At 38.8% G+C, this 16,950-nt stretch overlaps 1 protein-coding gene across 2 annotated transcripts in view; it reads right to left on the bottom strand.

Moving 5' to 3' along the window:
• Positions 1 to 16,950, bottom strand: part of plxnb1a (plexin b1a) — a 77,140-nt gene that overhangs the window by 59,886 nt on the left and 304 nt on the right. The window lies entirely within an intron of this gene.

Genomic DNA, 16,950 nt, shown 5'->3' with positions numbered 1-16,950 from the left:
AAGATGTTGTTGCACCTTTTCGATCCATGATTAGGGAATATAGCACACATTAGCTCAGAGGGCTAAATGTCCTGTTTAATGCAGTAACGTCAAGCCAAACCCTGTTTAGATTTTAAAACTTTCAAACTCTAAACATAGTCGTCGAATATTCATATTACACAGACAAATCCAATTGGACTGATAGAATTCTGAGTCGGGACAGCTCTAAACATGATTTAAACTGTGTGAGTGTTTGAATTCGGAACAGACAGCAAGTCAGGCTTGCAAAAGAAATAATTCTGTATTGTTTCGAGAAATTAATAATGGAATGAGTAACAACAATTTCAGGAAATAACTTTACCTTTCTTTAACTCTTTATAACTGAATGCTGTATTTACATTTTGTAATGAAAAAGAGATTATGGACTGGCATATATTTACCTCGAAATATACTCTAATTTCCATGCAACCTGACCCTCTTGTCGATTCAAACCCCAAGCATGGCTGAATGTGAGGCATGCCTTTTGGTTGCTGGCTTTCTGAGTGAAGCAGATTGGCTCCGAGGGTTGCCTGGCATTGTTGCTGAATCTTTGAATAAAGACTTGAATCCACTCCCTATGTCAGCGCTGCTGCTTAGAAATGCATTATTAATGAGAATACTCTGACTGATGCTTGGGATTAATTACAGTAGCTTTGAAAGTGGCAACCCAGCCCCTTCTTTTCTCAACAAAACCAGGCTTACAATATTTTCTTCTCATTCAAGATTAAAGTGTGCAAGTGGTTTGCAGGAGTCTTGATGCTGAAGATACCCTAAGAAACATTACTGTCCGGGTAAATAATTTATAATCCACACTTTAAAGCGTGCTCTGCGCTTTTTTTTCCCCCAGGTTCGACAGAGCAACAGATGCACCGTGCTGTTGTCACCTGCTTGGTCACACAGAGAAAAGCGAAAAGCTAAAAGAGCTTCTTCTTTATCGCCCATTTGCATCCTCTTTTGTCTACAGACTCGCTTACAAGTGCAGCTGGCTAATGCAGCACAACCAACATGTGTTATAGTCCTCTGAGTGAAAGAGTTCTCTCATATAACTTATTCAAGTGCCTCGTGTATTCATGAATAATAAGAGCATATCACACCATTTAAGGCAATAAACTGTCTGAACCAACTGCATGATGATATAAACTGGATTTGTACTGCTATATATGGATAGCATGAATTACACCTTTCTCATGCAGTCTTTCTCTATGCCCTAATTGCTTCACACCTGAAACTCAGACACTGATTTATACAAAAATGGACAGTTCGTTATTTCTGAGGGCAGGAATGTCATTTAATTTGTAAGCACTGGGAAGGGACCAAAGGAGGTATATAAAAGTATAAAACATTTCTGAACCCTAAACTGTGGATGTGAAAGGCTTGTTTTCTTTAAAAATTGCCATAATCAAATCATTTAGAATCACCAAAAACTACAAAAGATTTCCAGATTTTCAAATTTCCCTCCTGATTGCATGACAATTGTGAAAGAAAAAAACAAAGCTTATTTTTTGGTTTCAAGATTTCATTTTCAACTTTTAGCTTTAACTTTTAAATATCAAAGAGTATGATTTTAAAATCTAATAATGGCCACCTTAGCAGTAACTGATATTCTTGCAATTTATTTGTGAAAACGGTCATTATGCACATGTTTCTAAGAAGGATTTGTAAAAAAATAGCAGTTTGGTTTGATGGTAACTCTCACTCCAGTGCTGTTTGCTTGTTGCTCTAGCTCCAATACCAACATTAAGTGTCAATATAAATATATAATATAATAACTATATAAATGAATACGTAATAACGTCACACTCAAGCCATGTCCCTTCTCTGATAAATAAATAAAGAGCAGTCCCTAAAGGCAAATTAAAACAAAAAGGAAGAAAAACTAAAATATAAGCAGGGCTGCCTCACAACTACAAACCACTTTGCAACAAAATTAATCTAAAGCACTTGCAAAAACTACATAACTTTGCTGTTTAGGAGTTTGCTTAGCTTTTTTGTTTTAAATGACACAATATATTTGTGGCCTGTTTTTCAAGATTTACATCTTCAGTAGGAACGGATAACCGCTACCCTTGTCCTTCAAGTAAGATGCTAATACTTTTGTTTCTGAATCTATAATTCTCAACCTACATTCATCTTGCTGTCATACAGCTGTCACGATTGCGCTACAATTTTTCTCGCTAATCTTGCAAAAACCGCAGCCTCAACAATAGCTGAATGACCGGGTGATCACCATGTGAATGTGGCAGATCCTCCGCTCTCCTCATTCATCAACACACACATGCACGCACAAAAAAATGCCCATTCTCGCTCACCGTGAGTTGTTGTTGGTTTCAATTAGTGGACCCAACATCTGACACCAGGCCATATGAGTCTGTATTGATTGGCTGAAGCTATAGAAATGCATGTGTCAAGGGCAACTGGGGTCAAACTGTGGACCCCAGAAAAAGAAAAGATGCAAAGAACGACAGGAGGGAGGGACAGAGGGAGGAGAGAGAGGCAGACGGACATGGCCTATCTAGACATGCCTCTGTATGAAGAGGGGGAGAGGAAGATCCATTTAGATGGGACACAAAGCCTGAAGGCCATGGTGTGTGTGTGTGTGTGTGTGTGTGTGTTTGTGTAGAGGGGGTATAGGATAACCCACTTTGTGAAAACCAGTTAGACATTCAAATTAAGAACATTTTTGTAAACTGATTCTCAATCCTGGGAAAATGGATTTCATTTCGGCTAGTCAAGGGTTAAAGGTATTGTTTTTTTAGGATCAGGAATGAAAGCCTGAGCAAAAGTGTGTGTGTGTGTGTGTGTGTGTGTGTGTGTCTGTGTTTGAGCCTGCTAGGGGGTGATTCAGCAGCTGGACAAGCAGACTTGATCCGACTACTGTTCAACTAATGGAGACCACTACCGGTGCGCGCACACACACACACACACGCAATAACAACAACTTCTGGTCTGTTTCTCATATTGCATTCACCCACTTTTATGTGAAAGCATGATATTACAATAATAAGCATGGAGTGCAGCTTGTGGGCTGAACCTGGTGGGAGGTATCATTTGTGTAAACGCAGAACAACAGAGAGGGGGGCGGGAAGGTGGAAGGAGGGGGTGCCACCTGGGGATGGACGCACAGTGAGCAGCTACCATCTGTCTGTAACCGAGGCCACTGTGTAGTCAAGTTCAGTCAAATACATGTCTCTACGACAATGAACTTGGGAGAAAATGGCTTGCCTGGCTCTGCCAAAAGGTAAGGGTACTCTAGTGAGCTTCACACGTGCTGCTAGGTGGATTTTGTTCCCATCGGACAAAGCCAGTCTAGTTGTTTCCTATGTTTCCAGTCTTTATGTTAAGCTACCTGGCTGTGACATAACTCTTGCCAAGAAAGTGAGTATTTCCTAAAATGTGGAACTTTTCCTTTAAAAGAACTTGACACATTTTCCTGTGTTTGGAATTTTCTTCCTTGCTACAAAGGAAAGTCACAAGTGGTCCAGACCTGAACTGGAATGAATTTGGAGTTTTCAATTATTTGAAATAAAAATAACTAAATGCAAAATGAATATTCTCTTCATCATATCCTCATCGCCGTGGTCGACAATGTTTTTTGTTCTTGTTTTTTTATTTTGCGTATTCTGGCACAGCAGCTTGTAACAGAGTTCAGTAGTTATTAGGAAAGTTCTCTGACAGCTACATCAGGGTCTGCGGGCCCATGTCCTAGGGAGCATCATCCGTTGTACCTTCTATAAGGGCTGGGTACCGAACTCTTTTAAGCATACTGACTGAATCACGGCAGTGGTACAAAATACTGATTCATGCTAAGTCAAATAAATTTTTGTACATGAGAGTGCATCGGGGTGAGACAGCAACTTAAGAGCAGACTACATCACCCCTGCAGCACGTTCACGTCCCAGAGTCAGGACAATGGTGAGCCAAAAGAGGTCGTGAGTGTGGTTACACTTTTCAACACTTGACGCAGACAACCATCACTGCAATATTTGTAATGCAAAATGCAAAGCTTACCGAGGAAGCTTACCAAGTTGCTGCTTCCTTGCAACAAACACACCGGCGTTTTCACACTAATTCCTGGTGACAGTCTGCAACAGGCTGGAGGTTGCAGAGATGTGTTTGGGTGGGGAGGAGGGAAGTGGGTAGGTGCTTTATTTTATTCTAAATAAATAACAATGCTGAAATTGAAAAGTTTGGACTGATTCACAGTTGAAATTACTTTTATTTTTTTTTATTGACAGGGATGGAAAAAAGAGTACTGGTACCCAACCCTAACTGGTCATTAAGTCGTTGGCCACTTTGATTTAGCATTTTTTTAGCATCTAACTTCACATCGAACCATTCACTAACACTTACAATGCAAAATTTATCATGTATTTGTCGAGATGCAACAAGTTGAAACAAGAAAATTAATAGACTGTGCAGTTCAGAGAGTTTGATTATTTAGACTTGGAGCATGAGTACAAGAAAGCACAGATAAAAAAACAAATATTTGAAAGCATGATAACTATTGTATGGTCTATATCTCAAATGTTTTTTTTATGAAAAAGTCAATGAAATATGATTTGTAGTTTATATTATTGAAAGTTATTCTTAAAGAAGTGAAAACAATCTGACAAAAGGTTTCACTTGCTGTCAGTTGAATTCTAGAGGGTTCCTGTAATCGATTGCTTTTCCTTCATATATATTTTTTGCTTCAGTAAGGAAGTAATGCTGAAAAACATTAAGTTATAACAGTAAAAGTAGCATTATATATTAGCAGTAGCATATAGCATGCAAATTGACTGAATATGAAACTGAATGACTTGATGAGACTGACATAAGGAGACAGAAATGTCAAGATGTCGCATATTGAGGACAATAAAGATCCGGTTACTGTGTTTGTGTCATTTCCTCCTGATGTCTCACTGTGTGGTCAGCTGTGCTGTAACCACTGTGAAAATTTATACTCCCTCTCTACAGCCAGACACACTGCGCTCTGTTTGGTTTGCCCCCCCCCCCAGACTGCTGGACCACTCCTTCTGCTACATCCAGAAGATCTAAGCGAAACACTAAATATTATAATTTTAATTTCCTTAAACAGGAAATAAGATGTCTGCTGTAGAAAAAAAAAAACAAAAACAAAAAAAATATGAACCTATTGCATATTTCATGAGTAGGTGAAGGCGCTGTTGATTGGTCTCAGTGCATTAGCCATTACTCAACATCTAAACCACCCACTGAGATTTGTGGTTTCGAAAGTGATTCATGATAAACAATCGTTGCTTGCTGACGATTGCTAAATAAATCTTAATCCAGATGGCGTTCATCAGTTTAGTCCCATACTATACATGTGGATGAAGAAGCCACACACTACATGATAATCTTTTTAATTTTAGGTTCTTTATTTGCAGAATTAAAGGGACAGTTTTTTTAAGTGGGGTTGTGTGAGGTACTTATACATAGTCTGTGTATTATATACAGCATATGTCAGTCTGCATGCCCTCAGTTTAAAGGAGCAGGATTTTTTTTTTTTAATCGAGTCTGGCCTGGAAGAGAGCGATATAACAGATTCGGTTATCCATCGCACATTACTGTCTGACATTAAGATAAAGCAGTGAAAATATTCTAAATGTAGTGCACACTGTATATGTAGTGAAAATGTATCTGTATGTGTCTGCATATATATATATGTGCGTGTGTATGTGTGCATGGGCATGTATGTATATAGGTTCGTATACATATATATATATATATATATATATATATATATATATATACACACACACACTTTTAATCCATTTCATGTATGTATTTTTGTTATTAATTATTTTATTTTCTTTTTTTTAATATATATATATTTTTTCAGTCTCTTTGTTGGTATAATTTTTGAAAAACTCAATAAAACTGATATTGACTTTTTTTAGGTGACTAAAATACATTTTGTTGCCGACTCCTCCACAGCTGTGCATTGCTTAGGTTTCACGTCAGTCTCGAGCCTGCTTCGCCAAACTGGAGGCGTGCAGACTGACCCCAACCTCACTGACTATAGATAAGTAATTCATGCACATTTAAAGGGTATGGCACACTCAAAATGGCTGTTCATTTTCATGTGCTGCAATAATCAATATGTTTTTTTAAAAGTAATTGATCAAATATGTGGACATGCACGAGATTCTCAGACATGTTTGCGTGGCAGTTTCTTTTGTGTTTGTTTTCGGCCTAAAAAGTGGGTAAAATTGAATGTATGAATAACTATTTGTAGATATGCCACCTAATTGTTTAATGTTTAAAAAATTGGCACCATTAGGCATAAAAATATAGTCACTAATTAAATGCAAGAAACAATTTTAAGTCAAGCCTAAATGGCTGGTTATATACGCTTTGTGCAGCACATACTGGCCTATTGAAACCATGAACAAATCCAGCAGAAAAACAATTTCCACAGGGGTTCTAGGTTACTCATGTCAATAATCTTGGATTTATGTTAATAAGCACGTATGTTTTCGTTGCGGCTCACTGCCAACTGGATTGCAGAAATGAGGCAGACTTTTCAACTGCCGTGGTCAATCCAGTCAAACAAACCATCTAAATGATTTCCTCCTCTTTCTGCTGCAGCTGCTGCATTTGGAGCAAACGCACACAGAATTGTGGTTCTCTCCGCTACGCTGCCTACGGGCCAAGGTCCTTTACTAAATTACACCATTCGGCACAGAACAGTATCCCTCTCCTATCCTCTCCTCATCTAATAAAACACTGAGTGAGCAGCCCATCACAAAGGCTCGGAATAGTTTGGCAGAAAAGCATCTATCCGTCAGTTTCTGTGAGCCAGAGAACGGGGTAATTTAAAGCCACTTTTCAGGTTCAATACCAACCTTTCAAATAAATCTCACACAGAATGAGATCAGCATTTCCTGTTGAGCAAGTGTTAAACATGAAGTGGGATGCCTGCAACTCAACAGAATTCATCAGAACTGCGGATTATCCCATTTACATCATTTTGGATGGTTACGAATGGAGGACTTTGCTTTCCACTGATAAGATGTGATTCTGTAACTCCCAATCTATTGAGGTTATTGCTGCTAATAAAATACACCAACTTCAACATAATAAACATAAGCATAAGGTACACAGATGTTTCTATTAAGAAGACACAGCAGAAATAGGATCAAACACTTTCAATAGACTATTGAGAAAATGGGAAAATAATAACAAACATGGCTTTATTGTTTATGTCCTACACTGCAGGCTTTGTGCAGCAGTCAGTAGAAAATTCAAACCCTGATGGTGAAGTATAACAGTCAATGTGCTGACAAGAAGTCAATAATCACTGCAATCAATATCTGCCAGCAAATCATGAAGTGACAAATCTGTAACATATGGACCTTAAGGAAATGATTCAAGGTCACAATCTTATGTAAAAGTCCTGGTCACATCAGAACTTACAGTTCATCTCTTTCTTCTCTGTCTTCTTCTTTGAGTCAAGCTCAGCTTAACTCTGATCTGTGATTTTGGGCCACTGAGGAATAGTAATCAGTGTTTACAATGCTGCCCAAAGACTCCAAAGTAGAGAGCCATGGTCAAGAACTTTAAAGCACTATAAGTAGGGATGCATTGATTTAACAGCTGAACTTTGGTATCAGCCACAACGAGCCTTGACTATCACTGATGCTAGTGCCAGATGTTTTCCTGTTGTGTTACATCACTTTTGGGCTGGCTAAAAAGTAGTACTTGAAGCTAATGGCATCTGGTTGCTCAAAAGACAATAGAAAACATGTCTGGGATGGACACAATCTTTCCAAGGATGCCTTTGGGACAGAAGGACGCCGTAACTCACTATCCATGCATCAGGTTACGCAGCCTATTGCTTCCCTGATAAGGCCACATCGTGAACAACAAATCCATGTTAATACAGCAGGAGGAGTGAAAGTTAATGTTAGCCGTTCGCAATTTAAGTCCTGAGCTAACAGCTAACACGGGTTGCATTAAGTTAAATTATGATACATTATAGTCCTATTCAGTAAGAATGAGCATTGGGCAAAGGCAATCGATAACATCATCATGATGTATTCAGTGTAATGTTGTAAAGTTTGGGCTTCTGTGTTAGTTTCTACAGTTATTTTAAGCTGAAATTTGATTATTTTTTCACAACATATCAAACAGATATTAGAGAGGAAATGATGATATAGTATACGTATCAAGAAACCTTTTGAATCAATTACTTTTAAAACGTCTGTTATGTTAAAGATCATTTCATCATTTGTATGGTTGAATTTGTGCTCATTTAAATATAGTGTATTAAAGGGCTGAACGACTTGTAAAGAGTTCAGTCATATTTTAAATAAACTGAAAGAATAATGGAGATCCCTGACAAAAAAAAGGGGAATAAACAACAAGGAAAAAATAAAATAAAAAATAAACATCAGAATCAGCCCAGACTTTTACAATAATGGCATCCCTTGATATTAGTCCATCAGGAAAAAAAATCAACAGTTTTTGTTGGCACCCTGATGATTGACTCTAAAACCTTAACCATTTGTTCATTCAGATATTTGGTAACCGTTTTAAGTCGGTTTTTGCATGCTGCATTTTGATAGTGTACAAATGCAGATAACAGTATCCCAGTGAATTCATTCGGACATAACAAAGGTACCTCTACATGTGTTTGCTTGTAATGCTTTAAATGAACCAGTGGCCAGCTTTATCTTCCCCAGACAGAGTGAGTGGACTTCATACTGGGTGGCCGGCAGACTCACGCTGGAGGTATTATGGTTTAATCTTCAACCTTATTACTTTCCCTCAGCTTTTCATTAATCAGCGGGAGACTTAAGAGGATTTTACTTTCACTAACATCACAACATAAAAATCTGAAGTGCCGAGTGAGCTGATTCCACAGTGTAAACACTCCAAGAATCCTCTTAAAGTAGAAGAAACTTTAAAGAAGCAGGAAGCAGAGTAATTCAATAAAGTCGGACGATGGACTGAAAGTAACGTCCTTCAGCAAGTAACAGAGCTAGAGCTAATATCTTTGAGCATAATTCATTAAATATGCAGCGTAAGAAGAAAATAAAGTTGATTGTTTAGGTCAGTGGAGCAATGTCAAATGGTAAAAATAGGACTCAAAACTTTACTGTAAAATCCAAATAGTAAAACAGCATTAATACACAGACAAATTAAACAACGTGGTTTGCAGATATGGGCTAATCAAAAGTACCAGACAGACCATGCAGGAAAAGATCCCCTTCTCTTGAGTGGCCTAAGGGGATTTAACCCATCCGCTGTCTATCAGGATCTAATCTGACACTGAAAATCCCCCTCACTGCTGATAAACCTGAGAATGTGCCCCAGTACAACAGCGAACCCCTGCAGACAAAAAGAAAAGAAAAGCTGACTTAGCAATAGCCTGTGGACCTGCTCTCTGTGTGTACAAACAAGTAAATCCCAAATCCATTAGCTCGATTGACAGCTAAGTAAAACAGTCGAGCCGGGGTTTGTTTGATCAATCAGCTCGCAGAATGTTATCTTGACAATAGTGCAAATGATATTGATCAGTCATTGACCGCTGGTGATCCTCAGTCTTTGTTAGCAGAACTAATTAGTTCGAGCTCCATCTTGAAAAACTAACAATGAAACAAATGGTGTTACGCTCAGGATTACGTTGCGGTGACAGTTGACAACTAAAGCCGAAGCTCGCATCCGAAATCCCGCAGACAAATGCAGAGGCATTTCAAGAAAGGGAATGCTCCACCTGTGAGTCAGTCAGATCGCTAGCATAGCTCTGCTGGGTCGAGAGGCAACTGTCCAGGGGCCCGTGGCTGAATGTCAGGGGCAACAGCTTAGGGGGAAGAGGGTTTATGTTTCTGGCCACAAGCAACTGGGCCCACATATGTAGCTTTGTAGGAAGCAAGGGCTTAAATGTAGAGAGAAGTGAAACAGACAGACTGGGAACTCCTATCTGAATTGACAAATGGATGGTCGTTAGATCAGCAGTGCAGGTTCACCAATGCATCAGCCAATGCAAGGTCATCAGTCATCTTCTTTAACCCCTTGAAACCTGAGCAAACTCATTTTATTTCTTTCAAAAAAAATATGGGAATAAGGCAATGAGCAACTAAAGAAATGACCAAAAAAATGAGCAAGAAATTGGGAAAAAGAAGAGGAAAATTACCTGATTTTTTTTTTTTAGATAAATAAACAGAAAGACTTGGGAAGTGCTTTAAAAGTATAACAATTTTGTAACATAATTTTAACAAAATAAACACAATTATACATTTAACCCTTGCTTTTTAAAAAATAATTTGCTACTATTTTTTTGCAATGTGTAGGACACTTGGTACCAAGTTGCATTGTCCCCATGTTTTTGAAAGAAATCGCACCAGTTTGCTCAGGATTCAAAGGTGTCAGTATACCCGTGAAAAGTATCTCAAGGCAGCATCAGAAAGGTGATGTCACTCCAGGTTTCAAGGGGTTACTATCATTTCCAAGGATTCCCTCGTGTAGTTGAAGTGAGGAATTCTAAAATTACAACTACAGTCATTGTGAAAGATCACATATAAAACATCGCAGCTTCCACATTAACAGGATCAAGATTTAATTCCAGTTATTTTGGTACTGCAATGAATTATGCTGATCACACATTAGAAGCATCTATATTTTCTGATTCTATAATAGACAGGGCCTGAGGCGATATAGAAAAGGGCAGCTGGGGGCGAGAGGTTTTGTCTAAAGGCTGGGTTGTGGGCTCTCCAGGGAGCTGGGGAAGGGGAACAGAGGCTGGTGGCATGGCACATACACAAGTGTGCCGGGGCTGAGGGCTACAGAACAATAAAGAACCACACCCTCTGACATGACTTCTACTACAGATTCGATTTTAAAAAAGGATTACATTGGTGAGGGTTAATCTAGACTGTATTGTTGTCTTAGACTCTTACTTTCAATCATTACATCCAAACTATTTTTTTTTCCTTTTTTCTGCAAAATTAGTGCCAACAATGAGGAAAACACTGTATTCTGTCATGACTGAAAGAAGCAAAGCTATTAAGACCGTCAGCAACATAGTAAACTTAGTCTTGTATCTATTAATTAAATATAGGCACACTCTGAACTTGGACTTTTGTCTCCTCCATGGTTCCGCAACACACCCCATTATATCCCCAAACGTCCATTATTTAGTCGATAGTCACAATAACTACATTTGTTGGATGATATATGAGAATAATTGACCATAATTTATGACCACTTTATGCCACTGATATAATGATGAAATAATGGCATAACAATGCAAGTACATAATGAACTTGTAAGTCAACCAGAAGTGACAGAAAAACTCATCTCAACATATATATATTTTTTTTTGTTTGGTTGTTTTTATGTTCATTCACAAGAGCTGTGAAAAAAACATACAAATATAAAAAGTGTATGTACTGCATCCAAGTCTATAATGGTCAAGAAGAAAACCATGCTGTTTATTATCATGTCTGCTTAAACTTGACTTTCTTATGGTAACAAACACACATGGAGCTTATACCAGCTGGCACCGGGCAAAAGGCGAGGGTACACCATGGATGGGTCGTCAGACTATCACATAACTGACACACAGATACAACTATTCATACTCACATTCACAACTACGAGCAATTTAAAGTCAGCAGTTAACGTGACCTGCATGTCTTTGGACTGTGGAAGAAAGCCAGAGAGCACAGAAAAAACCTACGCTGACACAGGGAGAGCTTGCAAACTCCACACAGAAGGATGAACCTGGAACCCTTTTTCTGTGAAACAACAGGGTTAACCACTCCAACATCATGCCACCCAAAAAATGCACAAATATCCAAATTCTAAAACTGAAAACTAAACACAAACCCAACCAATAAATATCTTGGTCAAATATTCTGTTCCAGCACAACTGAATTCCCACAAATCTGCATCATTACCTACCAGGAACTACTTTGCACCCTTATGCAGGATCCAAAGATATGCATCTGCACTTATGAGGGCCCTTAATGTGTCCTAATACATCTCTGCTTGAAAAAAGTACTCATACCTGTTTTAGAGTGTGCATGTTTAATAGGATGAGAGGATGGATGGGATTTTCCAGTGGATAGAAGCTTGCTGCTAATGAAAAGAAGTATTTATTAAGCTGCCAGGCTGCCCGTCAGCCAAACTCCCCCGAGGGTTTGTCGAGACTCGGGATCCAATCTACCCAGAAGATAGAAGGCATATCTGAACCAGGGTCAACCATTTGATAAAGCATTTCCACTGTGCGTAACAAAAAAAAAAGAACAAAAAGAAAGGATTTGGAAAGGAAAGGAAAGTGGCTTAATGTCACAGTATGGTACACAAATGAGAGTAAAATATGGGTTAAAAGGATAGTTCACCCAAAAATGAAAATTCAGTCATTATGTACTCGTCAAGATTTTTTAAACAAAAAGTCAGTTTTTTTCCCAAACAATTGACACAAATATTGACCAGATGACCACAAAATGTTTCCATACTGCTCATCCAAAGTAATCAAAGTGTCCTGAAGCACTAACGTTTGAAGTTGTTTTGAAAAATGTCACTGGTGCCATGTTTTTAGCCTTGTTGTAGGTTGTAGCTCGTAGCCCGTAGCCTGTAGCTCCGAATGTGGGAGTTCTTTTCACGCACAAAAACCAGCGAGAGCTCGCGGTATCTGCACACCAGTGTTTAAATGCTACCAGGAAGTCTCCTCCACACACACACAGACTTTTGGAGTTAGCAGTAAGTAACAAGTCCCTTTGTCTGTTTAAAACTACTGCGTGTGTTGGAGGCTTCTGGGTGGAAAACACTGGTGTGCAGATACTTGCATGTGAACGCAAGTCGCACATAAGGAGCTACAGGCTACGGGCTACGAGATGCAACCTACAACAAGGCTAAAAACATGGCGCCAGTGACATTTTTCAAAACAACTTCAAATGTTGGGGCCTCAGGACAGTTGGATTACTTTGGGCGAGCAGTATGGAAACATTTTGTGGCTTTATTAAGTTTTCTTTTAACATTTGAATCCTGGTCACCACTTGCTTCAATTGTTTGGGAGATGAGTTTTCCCTGTCAACCTCCGGCAGTGTTTTGTGTACTTTAAAATTTCACCCGACTTTCCATCAGCATGACGGTGAGTAGATAATGACAGAATTTTCTTTTTTTTTTTTGGTGAACTATCCCTTTAAGGATTCACACAATGCCGTTCATTTTCCTTTTCTTCTCAGGGATGCCTGTGGCCACAGTGGTGCCCCAGCAAGTGTTCTCCACTCCCACACCCTATTACAGCACAAACTCACATACACACACACACACACACACACACACACACACACACACACACACACACACACACACACACACACACACACATACACATACACACACAGAAGAATGTACCACCAGGGACCACCAGCTGTTGCAGTGACCGATACGGGGAACGCCCAAAATACTTCTATCATCAAAATCTGGCATGCACATTCTCTCTCTCTACTTACTGTACGCACCTAAGATCGACATGACTCTTTACACTCCATGATATATTTCAGCATGCCTACTGGTTGTAGAGATAAAGCTAGTAATTTCAGTGAAATCATAGCAAATTCATCCAACATAGTCAATCACTGCCAAGAGAAAAGCTTTTCAGAAACTCAGCAGGTCATCATAACCCACCATCCTGACAATACACCACCACTGCTGAAATGCCTGTACAACAAAAAGCGCTAAAAATATATCTAACATCCTACTACAGTATGTGACACCTGAGACAAACAGACGTGACAGCCTGCTGTGGAGGGCTCACTTGGCGTCTCATTTCAAAAAGCATTAACGCTCCTCTCCCTTTAATGTCCCCACTAATTTCCAGTTCTCACGCTGTTGAAAGGCAAACTACTTAACCTACAGTGTTCCCGACACTTGACACCAATAAATCACAACACCCCATCCTTGCCGCATACGTGACCAGCAGTCTTACTTTTATGATTCATAGACGGGGCTTGAAAATAGTCATTTCAGCTGCAGAGCATCGCTTTTCAATGGCCAGCTGCAGCTCAAGTGGCCTTCGACCCATTTGCCCTCTGTGTGTCTGAGAGGGTTTGAGGTCCGGATAGTAACCCAACCACTTCCTGCGCACCACCTAATGAGAATAATCACTCCGCAGTTTGATTTCAAAAGCGCCGCATGCAGAAAAGGCAACAGTCCTGCAATATTGTTTTGGATTTTGAGGCAGACATTCTCAGACATTATATGTAGCCCCGAAACTGATTGATATTGTAAAAGGCTATCAGACCAGTCAAAAATGCAACTGAATACGTCAACAAATAATACTGTTAGCGAAATAATCACATGGAGTGTATAAAGAACAATAGTTTTATACTTGTGCTTTGACCTCCAGTCAGTTGCTTAAATTATTTTTAATTTTGAAATAAATTTAAATTTGATTGGTTTTAGTCTTTTTACTCATTTTCATTTTACTCTTATCATTATTATATTTTTTGAGTGCTCAAGATAATGGGTGTGTCAATGTATGTAACTGATCTGAGTTAGTATGTGTGAGTGTCTTTGTGTGTATAAATCACCTGTCTCAAAGTGCAGACCACAGGCCAATGGCAGCTCTCAGAAACATTTTGCACAGCCCCTGAATGTGACGTGAAATGCATGCTTTACATTACATATTATATTACATCATCTGCCATCTTTTCCATCAGGGTTCCCCACACATTTATTTACATGTGGCAGCCCGCCACAATTAAAACATCTGCTGCCACTTGTTGATTTTCTTTTTTTGAGCCGGACTATCGTGCTATTAGAATATATATATACACTGTTTAGTTATTCTTCCCACCACATTTTCAGAGTGCAGAGCATACTCTGGGCACAGGCAGAGCAGCAAAATGCCAGACATAGTAAAAGTGAAACATTACCTTACTCTCTGCAGCAGCTGCTCTTCCTACTATCCGTCTGATCTGATTAGCTTTGATCGATTCTACTGATAAATTATCCACAATGCAACTCAAACTCCACAAAATGCTCCCACCTGTGCTGCTTTTCATGGACATACAATACTGTCAGCATTTAAAATGGGAACACAGTTACGACTGAGGGAACACACTTAATATTGTAGTATCACTGAACCACACTCTTTTTACATCCCATTTCATTAATTTAACTCACAGTATTACTTATTGATGTATTCAGCTTGGTTTAAAAGTGAGACATTGTGCTGAAATCTGGGAATAATCAAACGTTTTTACACACATCAGTCGCTGATAATGCCTTAACCACGCACACTTGCATTCATCCCCCACAGTCAAGTGTGGGTAATGTGATATCGTGCTTCTGGAACAGACCCTTAGCAAGCAGATGGCCAGCTATTCAAAAATGTCTGGATGCTGGGACCCCCAGCAAAACCAGAGAAAAAAGAAGAAATGGAGATTCAAGGCTGGGCTATACAACCACAGGAATCATTACAAATCTCATATATGAAATGTGAAATCACAGCAACTTTTATAATACCACTGCACAACAAAAAGGTAAAATAATATTTGGATGGGATTTGATTTTGATCCGTTTCTCAGCCGTTTCCAAGATAAAAAGCAGCAGCTGTTAAAGAAAGGAAGAACCAGATGCCAAAATAAAAATCCATCTTCCTATTTCAGTCGTTTTAACAAAATCAGGAATCCCCACTGAGGAGCTCTGTGACTTCAGATTCAGCATCAGGTGCAAAACACAGACAGATGGAGATCCTCTGAAAGACAAGCCTCACCTCGTCTCTGATCAGCTGAAATCGTAGCACATGGCTGTCTCAAAACACACAGAATGACAGACACGTTTCAACTGTTTTCTGCAAAGTTTTTCATTAAAATGTGTCATCGTTGCCCACAATCATCACCCAGAAATTTGAGAAAACAATCACACATTTAAAAGCCACTAGACTCGAGTTCAATGAGCATTGTCAAAGCTTTCTGTCTTCTTAAAAGAAGCAATAAACAGGCAGCTGTGTGTGTCCAGCAGAATGCTAGCAGGTGAACAAGGCATTTGACATTTGGCTCACACAGCTCACACACATTCCTACATCAGCTGACAAAGAGTGTGTGTGTGGCTGTGTGTGCGTGTGTGCGTGTGTGTGTGTGTGGCCTGAGCCCAACGCTCACCATAGTCTAAGCTACTGTACATCCATTGTAGTGGGCAGTCTAGTCTGAGTGTGTATTTGTATGTAAAAACAAAGTGTTTTCAGATGTTCTGCTCCCATCTACAAGCAGAATTTACCCTCCATTTCAGACTAATGTAAATACTTTATATTAACTCTTTCAAAAATGAACTGACATCAGTTTTTCTGTGCTGCATTCACATGCCTTTCGCAAGCATTTATAACCTTTGAAACATGAGCACATTTGTTTGACTTCTGCCAAAAATGTTGGAAATAAAAAGCAACCTGCAACTTGCATGAAATGTCTCAAAAATTGCATAAAATATTTGTGGAAAAATGTCGAGAAAGTATTTTAAAAATATATAATATAAGTTAGCTTTAAAATAGAGAATCCTTAGAAAATTATCACAGAACTAGGGGAATATATCAATACATTTACATTTATAATTATATATTTAAAATTAGATTACAGACAAATTATTATTAATAAATATTGTTTTATCTAATCACTTTTTTTGCAGGTAATTTCCTGTTTTTGTTGTTTTGCTATAATTTTCTTTTAAGTGCTAATTTCAGGTAACTTTTTTGTAGATTTTACTTATTTTTTTGCTAATTTTGGGATCAACCCAATTTGCCCTGGTTTCAAATCGTTAATTTCAGTGTCACTTACGAATGTATGAATGTTACACCATACATCATGCTAGCAAGTGTAGAGCTGAGCCACCCAATAAAAGGGTCTTTAACAAGCAAAACTGCTACTTTTAAGTTTTTTTTTGCCCACGAGCGCCTTCTGTGAACTAAAAATCCTCCTTTTA

This window comes from Plectropomus leopardus, chromosome 9 (genome assembly GCF_026936395.1).
Source record: "Plectropomus leopardus strain MGB_pleo_1.0 chromosome 9, ASM2693639v1, whole genome shotgun sequence".
NCBI classification, from domain to species: domain Eukaryota; kingdom Metazoa; phylum Chordata; class Actinopteri; order Perciformes; family Serranidae; genus Plectropomus; species Plectropomus leopardus.
Note: the sequence above shows the minus strand (reverse complement) of the source record. Positions and strands in the feature narration are given on the sequence as shown.